Source organism: Malaclemys terrapin, chromosome 1 (assembly GCF_027887155.1).
Source record: "Malaclemys terrapin pileata isolate rMalTer1 chromosome 1, rMalTer1.hap1, whole genome shotgun sequence".
Classification (NCBI taxonomy): domain Eukaryota; kingdom Metazoa; phylum Chordata; order Testudines; family Emydidae; genus Malaclemys; species Malaclemys terrapin.
Window position 1 is genome coordinate 190,088,723 of NC_071505.1, and position 15,495 is coordinate 190,104,217.

The 15,495-nt window shown below is 46.3% G+C and overlaps 1 protein-coding gene across 1 annotated transcript in view; it reads left to right on the forward strand.

Annotated features, from left to right (window-relative positions):
- The window catches only part of MRPS6 (mitochondrial ribosomal protein S6), a 73,934-nt gene that overhangs the window by 57,323 nt on the left and 1,116 nt on the right, over window positions 1-15,495 (forward strand). The gene's annotated exons all lie outside the window — the stretch shown is intronic.

Sequence of the window (15,495 nt, forward strand, 5' to 3'; positions counted from 1 at the left end):
CACTTCTTCAGATGCAACAGGTAATTAAGCAAATTCTAGGAATAGGAAATACAAGCCAGTTCTTTATTCACCTTTTAAAATCACTTTGTTCCCTCCCTACAACACTTGTAACGGTATTTGTTTTATTTAAAATGGTACACACTGTGAAAAGCACAGTAGTTTATCAAAATATTACAGTGAGCTAAATCTGCATCCAGCAACCTGGCTTTAATTAAAAAATCTTAAATTAATCATCCCTTTAATAGGCAATTTTTGAATGCTGTTTAACTCTTCTTTCTCATTAACTTGGTTTTAAGTGTCACAGCACCATCTCCCATTCTGCCAAAGCTATTTATGAAAGAAACTAAAAGGCCACTATGAGTGGTGTAGGTGGTATTATGTCTAATAAGAAGAGACAGATAGGACACAATTCTGAATCTTTCAAAGCCTTGCGTGGTGGTTTTATGTGACTCTTACTAGAGCTAACTCCTCAACTGATTGCTTCCCTTTGTTTCCAGATGCTTTTGGGCTTGGGATGTATGCTGAATCCACTAGCCTTTGGTAGGGTTACCATATTTCAGCAAGCAAAAAAGAGGACGGGAGGAGACCCACCCCAACCTCGCCCCTGCCCCTTCCACTCCCTCCCACTTCCCGCCCCCCTCAAAACCCCCAACCCTCCCCCCGCTCCTTGTCCCCTGACTGCCCCCTCCTGGGACCCCTGCCCCTAACTGCCCCCCAGGACTCCACCCCCTACCTAAGCCTCCCTGCCTCTTGTCCCCTGACTGCCCCGTCCTGAAACCCTCCCCCCATCCTAACTGGCCCCCTAGGACCCTACCTGTACCCTGACTGCCCCAACCCTTATCCACCCCCGGACAGACAGACCCCTGGGACTCCCACGCCCCATCCAACCACTCCCCACCCCCTGACAGCCCCCCCCCAGAACTCCCGACCCATCTAAACCCCTCTGCTCCATGTCCCCTGACTGCTCCAAGTCCTCTCCCCACCCTTGCCCCCTGACAGCCCCCCCTCAGAACTCCCAAACACCCCCCCCGCTCCTTGTCCTGACTACCCCTCCTGGGACCCCTGCTCCTAACTGCCCTCCTGAACCCCACCCCCTACCTAAGCCTCCCTGTTCCTTGTCCCCTGACTGTCCCCCTAGGATCCTACCCCCTACCTGTACCCTGACTGCCCAAAACCTTCTCCATACCCCCCCCCCCCCAGAAAGCTCCCCCCAAACTCCTGACCCCCCCCCGTCTCTTGACTGCCCCCTCCAGAACCTCCCTGCTCCTTCTCCAACCCCCTGGCCCCCTTACCATGCCGCTCGTCCCGGCGCGCTGGGCAGGAGGAGCCAGAGAGGAGCTCCAGACTGCTGGAGGCGATCTGCGAATGCAGGGAGGGAGGGAGTGATCTCTGCTGCAGGGGAGAGGAGGAGGGGCTCTCTCTGGCTGTTGGAGCCCCATGTAAGTGTCACCATCCGGCCTGCTGCCCTGTTAGCCGCACGCGCTCTGCATGGGGGGAATTCTGGACATTTACAAATTCTCCCCGGACGTTATTTTTAGCTCAAAAAGCCGGACATGTCCGGGGGAATCCGGACAAATGGTAACCCTAGCCTTTGGCCTCCTGGCTGGTAAACAGTGTGAGAACTCCTACAGTAAAACATTCATAGTGTAGGCCACATTTTAACAGAGATTGTCCATGGGAGACAGTCTCCTCCCAGTGACCATCACATGAACCGCCTGCCTTCCACTTATAGAGGCATAAAGTCCCTGTGCCAGCTACGGGGATTGTTTACATGAAAAAGTAACATTAGGAAATTATATAATGGGTTTTCGATTGTCTTTAGTGAGATTGTTTTTTCTAGAAGGATAAAACAGTAATTATACTGTCTGCTTTTGCTCTTTGTTTAAGCTCCCCCTGCTACCCATTTTGTTTTTTTTCAGTTGGAAATAAGGTAGAGAGTCAGCACTGGGTGACCTGCCAGCTCTTAACAATCCCACCAAAAAGTGCTCTGTGATCCACAGACCATAGTTGGAGCCGTTTGTTTTACTGAATATTCTTTTTCTATCTAGTTAATTGCATTTTAAAATGCAGGTAGAATCTTCATGTGCAATATATAATAAAGCTGGGTTTGACTGAGAAACATGGCACAAAATCATACAGTATAATATACATAGTAAGCCACCACAGTACTTAGCCAGGTTAATGTAATGCCTTTGCTAAACGGAGATGAGTCAAACAGGAAAATGTTTATTCAGAGGTCAATTGTAGGGCAGTTGTTTGTTGTCTGGATCTGTAGTGCTACCATGTGTCCTGTGGCACCTTATAGACTAACAGACGTATTGGAGCATGAGCTTTCATGGGTGAATGCCCGTTTTGTCGGATGCATGTGGCCTGACTCACTGTTGCTTGCGTATTTATACCTGCCTCTGGAAATTTCCACTACATGCATCCGACGAAGTGGGTATTCACCCATGAAAGCTCATGCTCCAATATGTCTGTTAGTCTATAAGGTGCCACAGGACTCTTAGTCTGGATCTGTAAAAGCAGCAAACATGGCTACCCCTCTGATACTAGTGCTACCATGCCACTCTTCAGAGAATGCTGTTGCTATATGAGGGGCAAACGAGTATTTTAGGAATACCTGGGGGCAGTGGCAGATTTAGAGTTAGTGGAGCCCTGTGCGCAGCTTCATTTTTGGGGCCGCCCCTAGGGATGCAGCCAAGAAAAAGAACATTCTCTCATCTCCCTTCCATTTTTCATTCTTTTCTTCATCCTCCTATTTTATAAGTAATGGGAAGTAAACGAAAATAAAGTGAGGTACCTTGATTGGGGCGGGGGTGCAGGGCGTGGGCTCTGGGAGGAAGTTTGGGTGTTGGGTGCAGGCTCTGGGCTGGAGCAGGGGGGTGGCACTTACCTCGGGCGGCGCGGCTCCCAAAGCGACCAGCACACCCGCCTCCGGCAGCGGCTCCTAGGCGGAGGAGGGGGGACGGGACCAGGGAATCTCCCTGCACCGCTGCTTGTAGGCGCCATCCCCGGCCAATGGGATCTGTGGAGTTGGCGCTCGGGGTGGGGGCAGCGCATGGAGACACACACACACACACACACACACCCCACGGGACTGCAGGGACATGCCGGCCACTTCTGGGAGCAAAGCGCCGCAAAGGGAGGGAGGCAGAGTGGGCAGGGAGCTGCCTTAGCCCTGCGTCTGGCATGTCTCTGTGCACCCCTTTGGGGGAGCGGGGCAGCGGGTCTCCATGTGCTGCTCCCCCCCGCCAGGGGTGCGCAGAGACGTACCAGCAGACTGCCACTTCCGGCGGCCCCACGCCGCTCCCGGCCATGCCATGCAGGCAGTCTGCCTGCCTGCTAGAGCCCTGCTGCACTGCCGGTTGGGACTCGGGGGCAGGTTGTCAAATACTTGTCCTGCATTTTGGGGGCCCCCCATTGTTGGGGGCCCCATGCCACCGCCCGGTTTGTTTCGTGGTAAATCCAGTCCTGCCCAGGGGCATTCTCAAGTAATGGGAATTTTACAGCCAACTGATCTCTACTTATTTTAATGTTTTGATTTTTCAAAGCCCATAAGAGATTTTTAGACCCACAATTGCCATTAAAATTAATGGAAATTGGGTGTCTAAATCCCCTAGGCAGCTTTGAAGATCTCAGCCAAAGTGTAAAGTTCCCTAGATCTTAGTAAGCAAACTGTATTTACTGTGAAGGAGAATGTGTATGTTGATGGTGGGGGCAGCACTTTAACTGGTACAAATTCAGGGCTGTGTCTTCCTCTTAAATTTACCTCTGTGCAATCTGCTATGTCCTTGACAAACAACTCTCGTGCAAACACTGTAGCAGTAATAGTTTTCCCAGGAACTTGGACACTGTATACATTACACTGAAACATGATACCTGAGCCTTTAAATTTAATGGTGAGAAAATGGCTAGCAATTTATATTAGTGTATATTTTGAGAGCGAGGTGTATAAAATGTTCCCTGAACAGAAAAACAGCTCTTTTATAGCCTATTGTGGTGGGTGAAATATTGTTTACCTTTCCTAAATACCATTTCTTAAATTTAGGAATAGCTGTAGCTTGCTGTATTCCTTTTTGTTTTTAAGCACATAACTTGCTAATCACTTACAATATCTGACCTTTATGAAATAGATATGTCATGGGGGGGCCAAAATAATACATAAGGTGGAATCCTGGCTTCATTGAAGACCATGGGACTTCTGCATTGACTTCCATAGGACCAAAATTTCACCTTTAATACGTGGAATTTCTGGTGCTGTGTGTTTTCCCCCTAATGTTTGGTGGGGGGGGGGGAGGGGGTTAGGCAAATTATGGCTTTTTAAAAAAGAAATTAAAATTTGCTTGTCCAAGGATAAACATCAGCTCTGAGCTGCTAGGAGCATGTGAGCTCTTAGTATGCTTTAAACAATACAAAAACTATACATTTTTGTGTGCGTGTTGGGGTAAATTTAGGAAAAAATTTGACTAAATTATTACTGTATTGGTGTTTTAATGTAAAACTGGAGGATATTTAATATTAATACCTGTGGTATTGTTTATGCTAGCTCAGTTTAGGACTAGTAATAACGCTTTGCAAATATTAACATTTGCAAAACATTTTTAGAACCTTGGGTCGAATATACAGTATAACACCCCACAACACCTTGGAGCAGTTGGTAAGTAATAATTTCGTCTTGTAGATGGATAAATTGAGGCACAGAGAGACTAAGGCCTGGTCTACACTACGACTTTAATTCGGATTTATCAGCTTTAATTCGAATTAACCCTGTAACCGTCCACACAACGACGCCATTTAATTCGATGTAAAGGGCCCTTTAAATCGATTTCTGTACTCCACCCCAACGAGCGGAGTAGCGCCAAAATCGATTTTAGCAATTCGAATTAGGGTTAGTGTGGCCGCAATTCGATGGTATTGGCCTCCGGGAGCTATCCCACAGTGCATCATTGTGACCGCTCTGGACAGCAATCCGAACTCGGATGCACTGGCCAGGTAGACAGGAAAAGCCCCGCGAACATTTGAACTTCATTTCCTGTTTGCCCAGCGTGGAGAGCACAGGTGACCACAGATACCTCATCAGCACAGGTAACCATGCAGGCTGATAATCGAAAAAGGGCACCAGCATGGACCGTGAGGGAGGTACTGGATCTGATCGCTGTATGGGGAGAGGATTCAGTGCTTGCAGAACTTCGTTCTAAAAGACGAAATGCAAAAACTTTTGAAAAAATTTCCAAGGGCATGATGGAGAGAGGCCACAATAGGGACTCTGAGCAGTGCCGCGTGAAGGTCAAGGAGCTCAGACAAGCCTATCAAAAAACAAAGGAGGCAAACGGTCGCTCCGGGTCAGAGCCGCGGACATGCCGCTACTACGCCGAGCTGCATGCAATTCTAGGGGGGGCTGCCACCACTACCCCACCTTTGTTCGTGGATTCTGGGTCGGGGATAGTCTCGACGCCTGAGGATTCTGCCGATGGGGTAGAGGAGGAGGAGGAGGAGGAGGATGAGCTTGCAGAGAGCACACAGCACTCCATTCTCCCCAACAGCCAGGATCTTTTTATCACCCTGACTGAAGTACCCTCCCAAGCCAGTACCCAAGACTCTGACCCCATGGAAGGGACCTCAGGTGAGTTTACCTTTTAAAATATAAAACTTGTTTTAAAAGCAAACGGTTTTTTAATGATTACTTTGCCTGACTTTGCATTCGCGGTCAGTTCAGCTACTGGAAAAGTCTGTAGCTACTGGAAAAGTCTGTTAACGTGTATGGGGATGGAGCGGAAATCCTCCAGGGACATCTCCATGAAGCTCTCCTGGAGGTACTCCGAAAGCCTTGCCAGAAGGTTTCTGGGCAGTGCATCCTTATTCCCTCCTCCATGGTAGGACACTTGACCACGCCATGCTTGCAGCAAGTAATCTGGTATCATTGCCTGACAAAGCCTGGCAGCGTATGGTCCCGGTGTTTGCTGGCATTCAAGCAACATCCGTTCTTTATCTTGTTGTGTAATCCTCAGGAGAGTGATATCACTCCTGGTAACCTGGTTGAAATACGGGAACTTAATTAAGGGGACAGAGATGGCCGTTCCTACTGGGCTGTTTGCCTGTGGCAGAAAATAAATCCTTCCCTGCAGTTAGCCAAGCGCAGATGGGAAATTGGCCCTGAGTTTTTCGCGTTTGGCTAGCAGGGATCTTCCCTGTTACCAGCCACGCGGTGGGGGGAGGGTACCGTGATCATCCCAGAGAATTCATGGCGAGGGGGGGGGGGTCGGCGGCGGGGGGGGGGGGGGTAGTTTGGTGCCTGCAGGGATCTTCCCTGATACCAGCCACGCGGTGGGGGGAGGGGTACCGTGATCATCCCAGAGAATTCATGGCGAGGGGGGGGGGGGGTTAGTTTGTTTTCTGGTGCTGCTGAATGTTAACAGAAAAACCGCAGCACTCTACTTGCCTGAAGGGGCCCAGACAAGCCCCACCACACTGCCCCCCCCCCCCCCCAACTGGCTGATTGGCCAGGCTTCTGCAGCACTCTACAAGCTATGCTTGGTATGTGGGAAAGCACGGCGCAGAAGCTTACCATGGCCGCATGCAAGCCGAATTCTGTTGCCCAGACCTGTGATCTCTAGCAGCAAAGCCACAGGCACTCAGCATTAAGAGGCAAAATGCGACCTTGCACAGAAATCACATGTGCTATGTAATGTGAACAGTGTTGGTCACCGTGAAAGAGTATAAGCATTGTTCTGCAAAATGTAGCTTTTAAAACAATTCTCTCTTTTTTTCCCCTCCCTACAGCAGCTGCAAATTCCTCAAGCCTCCCTCCTCCATCCCGAAGGTTATCACAGATAAGGCGTCGTAAGAAGAAGACGCGGGAGGACATGTTTTCTGAAATTATGCAATCCAGCAGTAGTGACAGAGCTCATCTGAATGAGTGGAAGGAAACAGTTTCAAAGTATAGGAAAGAAGTCAGTGAACGTGAGGAGAGGAGGGACCAACGTGAGGAGAGGAGGGACCAACGTGAGGAGAGGAGAGACAATCGAGATGAGAGATGGCGGCAGGAAGACCAGAGGATGAAGGATGCAACGCTGGGGCTGCTCCGGCGTCTGGTGGAGGTTCAGGAACGGCTGCAGGAAAACAGACTGCCGCTTCAGCCCCTGTTCCACCCTCCCCCCTCCCCATGTTCCGTATCCTCCTCACCCAGACGTGTAAGAACACGGGGGGGGAGGCTCCGTACACCTTCCCATTCCACCCCAGTAGACAGCCCAAGCAAAAGGCTGTCATTTTTTTAACCTTTTCTTTGTGGCTTTTTCCTTCCCAGCAATCCTCCTCCCAAATACCACCCGGGTTCCCTCCCTCTTTTTCTAATCTATTAATAAAGAATAAATGATTTTTAAATGATAGTGACTTTATTTGGTTTGAAAGAAAGATGGGGGAAGGGGCAGGGTGGGTTCCTTACAGAAAATCAGTCAGTAAAGGGGGAGGGTTTTCATGAAGGAGAAACAAACAGATATTTCACACGGTAGCCTGGCCAGCCATGAAACTGGTTTTCAAAGCTTCTCTGATGCACAGCGCTTCATGGTGTGATCTTCTAATCGCCCTGGTGTCTGGCTGCGCGTAATCAGCAGCCAGGCGATTTGCCTCAGCCTCCCACCCCGCCATAAAGGTCTCCCCCTTACTTTCACAGAGATTGTGGAGCACACAGCAAGCAGAAATAACAATGGGGAGATTTCTTTGGCTGAGGTCAGAGCGAGTCAATAATGAACGCCAGCGACCTTTTAAACGGCCAAATGCACATTCTACCACCATTCTGCACTTGCTTAGCCTGTAGTTAAACAGCTCCTGACTCCTGTCCAGGCTGCCTGTGTATGGCTTCATAAGCCATGGCATTAAGGGGTAGGCTGGGTCCCCAAGAATAACTATGGGCATTTCAACATCCCCAACGGTTATTTTCTGGTCCGGAAAGTAAGTCCCTTGCTGCAGCCCTTTAAACAGAGTAGTGTTCCTGAAGATGCGAGCGTCATGAACCCTTCCCGCCCAGCCCGCGTTGATGTTGGTGAAACGTCCCTTGTGATCCACAAGTGCTTGCAGCACCATTGAAAAGTACCCCTTGCGGTTTATGTACTCGGTGGCTTGGTGCTCCGGTGCCAAGATAGGGATATGGGTTCCGTCTATTGCCCCACCACAGTTAGGGAATCCCATTGCAGCAAAACCATCCACTATAGCCTGCACATTTCCCAGAGTCACTAACTTTCGTAGCAGCACCTGAGTGATTGCTTTGGCTACTTGCATCACAGCAGCCCCCACAGTAGATTTGCCCACTCCAAATTGATTCCCGACTGACCGGTAGCTGTCTGGCGTTGCAAGCTTCCACAGGGCTATCGCCACGCGCTTCTCAACTGTGAGGGCTGCTCTCATCTTGGTATTCTGGCGTTTCAGGGCAGGGGACAGCAAGTCACAAAGTTCCATGAAAGTGCCCTTACGCATGCGAAAGTTCCGCAGCCACTGGGAATCGTCCCAGACCTGCAACACTATGCGGTCCCACCAGTCTGTGCTTGTTTCCCTTGCCCAGAATCGGCGTTCCATGGATAGAATCTGCCCCATTAACAACATGATCTCCAAAGCACCGGGGCCTGTGGTTTCACTGAATTCTGTGTCTGTGTCCGTGTCCATGTCCTCATCATGCTTGTCGCTGCGCTGCCGCCGCCGCTGCCTCCTCTCCTCGTTTTTCTGGTCCTGGCTGAGCATAAACTCCACGAGAACGCGCGAGGTGTTTGCAATATTCATGAGTGCTGTCTTGACCTCAGCGGGCTCCATGCTTGCCGTGGTATGGAGTCTGCAGTGTTCACCCACCCAGGAAAAAAGGCGCGAAAATGGTTGTCTGCCGTCCGTTGCTTTCATGCAGGGAGGGAGGGAGGGCGGAAGTGAGGCTGTACCCAGAACCACCTGCGACGATGTTTTTTGTCCCATCAGGCACTGGGATCTTAACCCACAATCCCAATGGGCGCGGGAGACTGCGGGAACTATGGGATAGCTATGGAATTGCTACCCACAGTGCAACGGTGCAGAAATCGACGCTAGCCCCGGTACTTGGACGCACACCACCGAATTACTGTGCTAGTGTGGCCGCACTCATTTCGACTTTATACAACCTGTTTCTCAAATCCGAATTATCTAAATTCGGATTAATCCCGTAGTGTAGACATACCCTAAGTGACTTGCCTGAGGTCACAGTGCATCAGAAGAACTGCTGGAAGAATATAAACCAGAGGGACCTTCCTCCAAACAATAGTCCTCACTCTCTGTGTATTGTCTTATCTGGCTTTTATGTGCATCTAATTTTTACATGAGCTATATTGACACTAATACACTAATTCAGTTTTTATTTAATGCAAAATTCTATTGTTTTGAACATGTGTGTTGGTGTTTGCTAGCTTGTGAAATAAATTAACATAAACTGTTTTAATAGGGAGCGAATTAGTGTTTAAATCCAAATGATGTTAGGCTTGAGACTTTGTGGGTACCGCATAAAATGTTATAAAATGCACCTTGGAGCTCTCAAAGTAACTTTTTTAAATAAAGTGCTGAAATTAGAGTGTCTAATGAAGTTATAGTACTGTATGTGGGTTACAGATTTTGCCAGCACTTGAGTGGAAGTATGTTGCCATTGTTTTTAAAATGTTGGATCTCTGCAATGTAACTTGTGGATAGTGCTGGATATGGTGGAACACTTTGTGGGTTTTCTCTAGCATGGTGGTTCCTTTATATAGCCTAAAGCAGGAGGGCTCTTTAAGTTCATGACATCTACAGCTGAAGGCACTGGGTAAGGCAGGTTGATGTTTTGCTAGATTTTTAGTTCACTTTTGGGGGATCTGTCACAATATAGTCTGCAAAGGAGCACTTTGAAATGAGGTTCACCTGCTATTCAGTAATGAATGATCTAATAACCTAGAGAGAGCTAGTACATGTTGATCTGAGCACAGGAATAGGAGTCAGGAATCCAAAGTTTTAGAATGCTGCCTCTGACCCTGTATCTCTCTGTGCCCTAGAGAAGGTCAGATTTGTTAGTAGAGATGTTTTTTGTGAAACAGCACTGAACATTTTGAATTCAGTTTATCTCTGTGTAACAGAAAGATTGGGTCCAATAAAAGATACTGCTTCGCCCACCTTGTCTGTTTATTTTTTCTATAATCTATTTGGAATTCAGTAACTTCCTTAGCTCTGTCCACACACACACACACACACACTCTAAAATTCATTTCGTTTATTTGTGAGTTCCGCAGCAAACTATGCATAATTTTGGTTATTCATAATAAATACCATGTGCTATTTGCCAGCTTTTTTCACCTTGTTGTTGTTGTTTGTTTTCTTCCTTTTTCAGGTTTAATTTTGAAAAGGTAGCAGCCCTCACTTATTTGCCCACCTGCCACTCAATCTTTTTTTGTTTTGATGTTTATTCCTACGTGTCTCATCAGCCTATTTGTTTTCTGACACAGCAAATTCAGATCTTGCTTTTCTTGCTATATTGGCGCTCAGATACCACAGTTATGGGTAGGGTATAAAAAATGGAATAGAACACCTGCTAGAACCCAGGACTAGAAGTCAGGGAACTTAGGTTGTATTTCTTGCTCTGCTGTTGATTCACTGTGTGATACTGGGAATATCATATGAGCTGACTTCTAGAAGGGAATTTCAGCTTGAATAGCTCACCTGAGCTTTGGGGAACTCCTTATAGTGGATCTGCTCCGACAGCTCCATAGCTGTTACTCCAGCCTCCTGGAGTAGTTTGACTAGCCTCTCTACCCCCTAGCATCCCCTCCTCTGTGGAGGAAGGATTACAGGATACACACAGCAGTGGGTGGCTCTGTCCCCTCCTCGGGGGATAGGATTTTCTCCTTTCATGTTTCTGTACCTCAGTTTCCCAATGTGTAAAATGGGGATAATTCCTCAGAGGGGTGTTTTTAACAATTTTAATGTTTGTAAAGTAGCTCGGATATTAGAAGCATTATTGTGCAAGTGCCAGATAATGTGTTATTGAGGCTTTCCGCTTCTTAGTACTATGTATTTTGAGGCTAGGTGCTGTTCTTGTACAACTTATTTTTAAATAGGCAGCTTGTTACAGAACAGTATTTCCATTTGAGCAAGAGGGGTTGATTCCTTATTCACAAACTCATACCATCTGGATGTAATTTTATTTTTTTTGATTTATAAGAATAAAAATAAGGAGTGTCCATCAGAATTCTCTGGGAGCCTTTATGTTTAAAATCCAGAGTGACAAAAAACAAACCTATAATGTGACCTCAGGCTTCAATGGGGTGCTAATGCAAACGTCTAACAATGGTATTTCAAATGTCAAAATTAACTATTTCACTTAGGTTAGTTTTGGCAGAAACATCTAGTAACTCCCATTATAACATCACCCCTCTTGCCCTCCAGTCTGAATCCTGCTGGACACTCCCATCCTACCTGTAGATTAGAGCCTGCACTCTCTCCGACCCCCTCAACCTCTCCATTACGGAAACTTACTTAAGGCATCTCTTCACTAGCAACATTAAAGTGCTGCTGCGGCAGTGCTTTAACATGGCTGTGTAGTAGCGGCACTAGCGCTGTAAAAAACCCATCTCCACGAGGGGAGTAGCTACTAGCACTGGGGCTTGTCTACACTGGCACTTTACAGTGCTGAAACTTGCTGTGCTCAGGGGGGGGGGGGGGTGGGGGTGTCTTTTCACACTCCTGAGCGAGAAAGTTGCAGTGCTGTAAAGTGCCAGTGTAGACAAGCCCCTAGATTTAAAGTTCCTAAAGAAAAGAGGAGTCCTAAAGCATGAGGGCTAATCATATCTAACATTCTCTCCTTTGCAGGAGGTGGAAACTTCTTTGGGTAGCTAACCAGATTGCCAACCACCCATCCTCTTTCAATTCTTTCCTTTCTCTCGGCTCTGTCACAGTACACGTAGGCTGAGAGCCATGTCCCAAGGGGATTTAAAAGCAAGCTTTGATCAAGGAGCTTCTCATGTGTCTTCTAAGTCAAAGTACACATTTAAAAACAGAGATGTGGGTAATTTTGTGGCTAAAGGTTGAAATAATTCTTGGCCTGGATATTTAAGAAATGAAATTTGGCTATTTTAAGATGCAAAGGGAGCTCCCCTTCCTTTGATAGCACTGACATTTCAGCAGATAAAGGTTCTGCTGTCCTGTATTTAAATTGCCCTTCTATTTACCGTAGAACAGGGTTACAAAAATAACTGTGGTCTCACAGTGAATTAGAGTGGAATTTTCCTGTATTTCTCCCCGATGACTTTGCTAACTCCTAGAGAGTTGAAACTCCATTTTCCAGCTGTGCTTGCAAAAAGAGACTCTCTTTATCTCCTGTATTCCTTTTTATCCTCTTCTCAGCCTTGCTGGGGTTTTATTTTGGTCACCCGACAAACAGTAGCTGCAATATTTGGGTGTCTGTTCACAGCTGACTGTTTTAAACTAAGAAAAATGTTAGCCTGCTGTGTGCAGTATTGAACTGTAGGTTTAAATACCTATATCTAGATATATATCCCTGACTAAATACATTTGTCTTTATGGGCTGGGTTCCAGATCAGCTCATGAATCACAGCAGGGGTTTTTGTGTTGTTTTGTTTTTTTGTTTAAGCACAATTAAATTAATGGAAACAAAAGGCAAAAAGACTTGTTATCACCCCCCCCCCCCCTTCCTGTTTATAGATCAGAGCAATTACTGCTTTATTACACTGAAGGAAGGATGGTTAGTATGGTTTATAAATTGCATTCTCCCAACTGCTGCATTTTTGTATCTTCAGATAAAATATCTACTCTGTGAAAAAGACACACAGATGTGCTGGAGTAGCTCATCCTTCCCATCCCCCACTTCTCCTTCATTTATCAACAGTGCGTCAGTGGAAATTTCCACTGTCTGTTTATGTGCGAGAGACCACAAAGTAGTAAACCTGCCTTTGGGAGAAAAGCTATTGCAGTTTTAGGAGCACAGTAAAAAGCAGCACACAACTTGCATTTAGAAATGGAATGAAATTCTGTAAAAGCAAAGCCAAAATAGTATGGAAAGGGGGGGCAGTTCATGAATGAATGTTGTTGCTAAAGAGCATGCAGACTTTGATGTAGTACGGTCTATTAGAATTTGCTTGGAATTGCCTTTCCTTTTTGGTTGTAACTATGCAAGGATTTCAGGGTCCTGCATCTTTGCTGTGGTAGTCAATATTTTAACTGAAAACAGGATTTTTCCTTCCTTGGCCATGCACATCATTTGGGAAATGTTAGATTTGTAATTTATTCCACTATTGTTAGGCTTTACCCATTTTTTTTTTAATAATGTCTAAAATATGTGACTTCTCTTACTTACTTACTGGAGATAAGAAAGTATTCAGGCATTTCAGGTTTTCCAAATGTCGTGGGCCCAATCCGGCTCCCCATTGAAGTCCCTGAGACTTTGCAATTAGGCCTCATTATAGCATTCATGAGAGGAGTTTCTTCACATAACTAGTCCTATTGAATTCATGGGGTGTAAATTGTCATAGTTTCCCCCCAACTTCAATGGAGCAATGACAGTTTACATCTGCTGAGGATCTGCCCCAAGCGGATTAGTTGCTTCAGTACAGATTACAGGACAGGTCCCTTAATTAGTATCATGGCAGATTTTGCCATCCAAGCCTAATACAGGGAAGTTCAGTACTTTAATTTGGTTTTCCAAATTGCAGCACTTCTGCTACAAAAGGTTACTAGTGTCCATTGCTGCACATTCATTTAGGGGCTGGGAATGCTCAGTTAAGGAAATCCTCTTTTTTTTTTTTTTTATTGTTTTCTCCTTGCATGTAGCATTCACCTCTGTGCAGCAGGCCAGCATAAGACCTTTGCACCACTTATGTCCCTTCTTTACCCGTAAGTGGCATATAGGATATGTCTACACTGCAGCGGGGAGCGAGCATCCCAGCTCACGTAGACAGACTTGTGTTAGCTCTGCTCGAGCTAGCATGCTAGGCATAGCGGTGTGGATGATGCAACACGCAGCCACTCGTCCAAGGCTGCCTGACCCCCAGGGTCCTAGCTCAGGTGGCTACCCCAAACCACTTACCTGCACTGCAACCTCCAAACCGCTATTTTTAGCGCACTAGCTTGAGTAGAGCTAACGCGCCTCTGTCTACCTGGGCTGGGAGGCTTACTCCCAGCTGCCGTGTAGGCAGACCCAGAGGCTTTGTGCTGCCCCTCCATAGTGGGGGAATTTTGTTCTCTCTCTGAGTGCGTGTGTGTGTATGTGTGTGTGTAAGTAATACCTGTTGATGCTAATGGGACTTCATATTGCAGGTATTTAGATTGGAGGAGTTTATTTTCCTCATGTGCCATAATATGGAAAACATAATGAACTTTTTGTTGTTGACACATTCTCTGCACTCTGTATTCTGATGTATATGTAGGCCCAGTTTCTCATCTTGGGTGCCTGACACTTGTTGCATAGCTCAACACTTTTGTGAGTATGCTATGATGCATTGTATGCAACTGTACAGAAGTTTAAAAACAAAAATCTAAGTGGGAATTATTGTGCTATCTACTGTATCTTTAATGAATGCTGCAGTTGGAAACTGGCTACTCACTAATTGTCTAATCTTTAATAGGACTTCTGAGAGACAGCTGAGACTTCCTTTGTACTGTACTGTAGTTAAAGCCTTACCAAAAAAACAAACTGATGGATTAAAAGTCCCCATAACTACAATTTTATTTACAATGCCAAATTGCCATCTATTTTTTAACTTTTGACTTGAGTATGATGGCTGCAGTAAGATCACTCAAAATATGCAAGAGCCATGGGCCTCGTGCTCTGAAGAAATTTGGGACATTTGAGGTTATGGGAATTGTATGAGGATTTATTTTCAAACACACAAACACAATATCCAGTTGAGTCTCTTTTCTCCAAAGCGGGACTAGCATATGTTTGTGAAGAGCAATAGACCTTACCACTCGCTCTATCCCACTGGAGTTTTAAAAGATTCCTTCCAAATTAAAAATCAACTGATGGAACAAGATCCAAGACGTGAGTTACTTGACATAATGAGTGACTGCAGAAGTGACATAAGGGACCTGAAATAGAAATGGAGAGTGGGATTCTCCTTGCAGTAGGTAAGCTCCTGTCCATCTGTCACAGATAAATAGATGGCTGACAAGAAATGCTTGCCTGATGCTGCAAATATCAGACATATTGTGCATGTGTGAAAATAAGACCTCTGCAATTCTGCCAGGGCCAGCAAGACCTACATTACAGTATGCAGAACTGCTGAATGAGTGCCAGTTGTGCAAGTTAGGGCTGCCTGTGCACGATTTCAACATGCATCCTCAGTTTTCAGAAGTTCAAACATGTCACTAATGAATACATGCTCATTTGGGCTAGCTCCAGCTCTCTCTCTCTCTCTCTCTCTCTCTCTCTCTCTCTTCCCCCATTCCCCCCTTCCCCCCCCCCCCCCCCACATTTCCTGCTGCTATTTTAAACATCCACTCAGTTAT